Genomic DNA, 4538 nt, shown 5'->3' with positions numbered 1-4538 from the left:
ACATAATATTCTATTGAAAAGGAATCCTAATAATTCATTGGGTAGGATGGCGTAAGGAACCCAAGACCAATCCATTTATTATGAGAAGTCGGTTCATGGGCTAACTAACCCGAGAACCGAAACACATATAAAAAGAGGAAATATTCGCCCGCGAACATTTCAATTTTATTAGATTTATAAATTTGGGTCGATCAAATATAAGACTAGATAAAAAAAGAAAAGGCAAAACAAAATAAAGGTTTATTATAACTTTATAATATTATCTATTATTTTTTAGAAAACTATAAAAAAAAATGATTCTATTATTCATTCTAGAATCTATAAAGAGTTTAGTTTTCTATCAAAAGAAGATATTAAAATTTCTAATAGATTAATTAAATTAAATCTCAAAGAATCCCATGATTCAATCTATTATTCAGTAAATACATGTACATTTTTTTGAATCGTTTCATTCGCGAGGAGCTGGATGAGAAGAAACTCTCATGTCCGGTTCTGTAGTAGAGATGGAATTGAGAAATAACCATCAACTATAACCCGAAAAGAACCAGATTTCGTAAACACCATAGAGGAAGAATGAAAGGAATATCTTATCGAGGCAATCGTATTTGCTTCGGTAGATACGCTATTCAAGCACTTGAACCCGCTGCCCTTGATAAATGAATCAATACTTTCTACTCGAGCTCCATCATGTACTATTTACATCAAAACCCTCAAAAAATTAGAGCTCTAGTGGAACAGAACAAACGATGTCGAGTCAAGAGCATCTTCATTCCTATATAATATAAAATGGTGGGTATAAGAATCCACAGTAGATCATGTCCTTCAAGTCGCACGTTGCTTTCTACCACATCGTTTTAAACGAAGTTTTACCATAACCTCTAATTTCGTGCAACTGGTATGTAATTGATTCATTTATGGAATCATGTATAGTCATTGGTTTAGTTGGTCCATAGTAATCTATACTCTTATGACATGGGTAGTTTTTGAAAAAGTCTTGGGAATACTTCTATTTATTTAAACCCATATTTTATTGTATATATTGGATCATATAACATTTTTTTTTCTATGAGTGCAATATTTATTTCTCTATATATAGATATTTTCTAGATAATATCTATATCGAGATCGAGAGAGAGATTTTTGAATTTCTATAAAATCAATTAAGAAATCATTAATTACGAATAATTAAGAATCTCCATTTTTCAATTTCTTCATAGAATGGATTCACGAGTTTCATACTTCTTCGAGTACCAAGGACTCATAAGAAATCCTTAAAAAGATTTAATTGATTGAAAATTTGCAATATTATTATTTGAATAAGGTTTTGTTGTAAAAAAAAAAAGGATTTATTACATTTTATTATCATAAATAAATGTATATTCGGATTAACCCATCCATAATTTGAAACAAATAGATAGATCCAAAATAAAAAAATTTTTCACAAAAAAAATAAATAAAACGATAAAAATACATAATAACAAGACATACATCTCAGCATTTTCTGCCTAGTTTATTTAAGTTAAGAGACTCAATTCAATAATCTTTCCCTAAAATAAAGTGAAAAAGATATATAAATAACCTCTGTCTGAATTGTTACTTGGATTTACAATTATCCATTAAAGACAAACACAAAATCCGAAAAAATGAGGTGAAAAGAAATACATAATATGTTACATATGTAATTTGATTCTTTGTTAATCAGATTCGGGCAGATATTAAAATTGATATCTTCCATTATGGATTAACTCCTATCTACCCCCCAATTATATAGAGTAGATGCATCATAAATTAAAAAAAAAGCTCCTACGGGGGACTGGACTAGTTTCGGAGGTGCTAGACTATCTTGTATAAGACCAAAATCAAACAGATCTAGATTAAACGATTGTTCCTACCTATTTTTTTTTTTACTCTAAATTTGAGAGGTCTTAAGAGACTTAATATCATTGATTGAATTCCATTAATGCCAAAAACACAAGACCTTCGTGTTTATAATTCATAAATCCACAGAAAAAAAAAAAATACTCGGGTTTCACACACCATTTAAGAGATAGAGAATAAGAGAAGCTGTTTAAAAAGGCAAGCTTTAGCTTTAGTCAGATATGATATGGAATATTTTTCTATATATAATACACATACCCTGGGAAAAAATACTCGTACTCGAGTTTCACACACCATTTAAGAGATAGAGAATAAGAGAAGCTGTTTAAAAAGGCAAGCTACCGTAAGCTTTCGAACCTCCGAATAGTCGGATATGATATGGAATATTTTTCTATATATCTTAGAATATACTATTCTATATATAATACACATACTCTGGGACGGAAGGATTCGAACCTCCGAATAGCGGGACCAAAACCCGTTGCCTTACCACTTGGCCACGCCCCATTTATATTCACCACCAATAAACACTAATATTCGTAGTGGTTGGTCGTCAATTCCAGTACAAAGATTTATAGAAATAATTATATTGTTGCTCGGATTTTGATACGTTTATAGATCCAATTAAACTGAATTTATTGATCATTACATATAATTCCATTAAGAGATTTTGATACGTTTATAGATCCAATTAAACTGAATTTATTGATCATTACATATAATTCCATTAAGATAATGTATGAAAGTAGGATTTCTTCTATTCTCTTTTTATTTGAGAATTGAAGGATTTTTGATTGGCTGAGTTCAAATCAAAGAAAGGTTTTTTGACCTACTTTATGTTATTAATTTTTCCCGTATCCCTTATATCATAGCAATAATAGGGGATTAATAACTCAATCAAATCAAAAGAAATACAATTATCTTCAAGAACAAAGAAAAAAAAATTGTTATGCTTAATATCTTAAGTTTCATCGGTATCTGTCTTAATTCTTTCCTTTATTCAAGTAGTTTTTTCGTCGCCAAATTGCCTGAGGCCTACGCTTTTTTGAATCCAATAGTAGATGTTATGCCAGTAATACCTGATATGAACCAAGAGACATCAATCATACAATATGCTTCAATGAAGATGTGAAGAAAAGGTTGTTAAAATTATCAAAAGATGTTTCAATTCATGTTACATTGAAGAAGAATAAAGTTTGATTGTTGTAAATTTTGGGTGGGTTACAATTTAGAGTAATTTAGAGTTATTGTATTTTAAGACATTTTATTTACTTTACAGGTTACATTTACATAATGGCTAATTATGGTCATTAAGTATGAATGTTACAACTTTTGGAATGCTTTCATTTTGAGGCTATATAAAGCCATGTATGTTGTATTTGTAAGGGAGACTTGGAAAATATATTAAAAGAAGCATTTGTGCTTTTCTTTAGCCAATGGCTAAGTTTCTTTTGCAATTCTATGTAGTTTAGGTTGCATGTAGAATCATTCAAGCTCGATATGATCAATCTTGCTTGTGGAATGATTCGAATCTCAAACAAGTGTTCTTGCGTTGAGATATTTGATCAACAAGAATCATTCAAGCTAGACATGATCGATCTTGCTTGTGGAGTGATTCGAATCTCAATCAAGTGTTCTTGCCTTGAGATATTCGATCGACAAGGTAATCCGAATCTTACCCACTTGTAGTTGATTCCTTATCATATCAATACCTCTATTCTTTTTTCTATTAGCTTTTGTTTGGCAAGCTACCGTAAGCTTTCGATAAGATTTTTAATACTGTCCGAGACAAATTCATGATTTACTAGAAAAAAAAATTCTAACTAGTTATAAGATCAGATAAATCGTACATACAGTCTGAACCTTTGAGTTGAGTCCAATATTGAAATTCTTCTATAGCTGTGATAAATCTGGATCACTCTCATTTTCTTATTCTTACTTTTTTCCATTGAACGACCCTGTTAGAGTCCCCCACAATATATAATTGTAGGTATGAAATACAATTTTCAGTAATGAACGACTCAACTCTTAAAAAATTTTCCTATTTCTTTTCTAGAAATAACTTCACTGCATTTTTTGGTGTCAAAACAGGTTAAGATAGAATAGATTCTCTATCTCAAACAACTTCACTACTTTTCTAGAAATAACTTCACTACATTTCTTCGTGTCAAAAGTACTCCACGAAAAGTGTTACCCTTTAGAGTACTACTATTCTCAAACAACTAAAAAGACTCAAAAATAATAAAAACTACTGCTTTCTCAACACATAGGCCTTCTAAACCACCAACAACAAAGAAAGTGGGAACCTTTAGAGGACTACTCAAACACACAAACACAAACGGTTCACCTTTACAGTACTAGTTCTTATACTAATACTCCTTAAAATGTTACCCTTTAAAAAAGTCTTTCTTTTGTTGTCCTGCATTTTATTACATTAAAAAATGAGTATAAAAATAGTCCATCAACATAGATCACTATCTATCGCATACCCCTATTATTCCTTTCTCATTTGATCTAATCTTTACTGTCTCCCGATTGTTTCATAGAGACAATCGGGAGATGGGATGACCTATTACATGCTAGAGCTTATCGAAAAGAAAGAAGTTCCTTTTTTTAAGATTCAAATAAAAAAAAGCCAATTATCCATTCAATATAATAGT

The 4538-nt window shown here is 30.4% G+C and overlaps 1 long non-coding RNA gene and 1 other non-coding gene across 2 annotated transcripts; both read right to left on the bottom strand.

The window, feature by feature from the left end:
* Nucleotides 1–2313: 2313 nt before the first annotated feature.
* Nucleotides 2314–2385, bottom strand: TRNAQ-UUG. Its single transcript has one exon. It is a non-coding gene; the product is annotated as a tRNA-Gln (tRNA).
* Nucleotides 2386–2872: 487 nt separating this feature from the next.
* LOC111437843 lies at nt 2873–4000 on the bottom strand. Its single transcript, XR_002709504.1, has 2 exons — nt 3591–4000; nt 2873–2957 (listed from the first exon to the last, which is right to left on the bottom strand). It is a non-coding gene; the product is annotated as an uncharacterized LOC111437843 (long non-coding RNA).
* Nucleotides 4001–4538: the final 538 nt, after the last annotated feature.

This window comes from Cucurbita moschata, unplaced genomic scaffold, assembly GCF_002738365.1.
Source record: "Cucurbita moschata cultivar Rifu unplaced genomic scaffold, Cmos_1.0 Cmo_Scf00067, whole genome shotgun sequence".
In the NCBI taxonomy this organism is placed as follows: Eukaryota; Viridiplantae; Streptophyta; class Magnoliopsida; order Cucurbitales; family Cucurbitaceae; genus Cucurbita; species Cucurbita moschata.
This window is presented reverse-complemented; position numbering and strand designations above follow the sequence as displayed.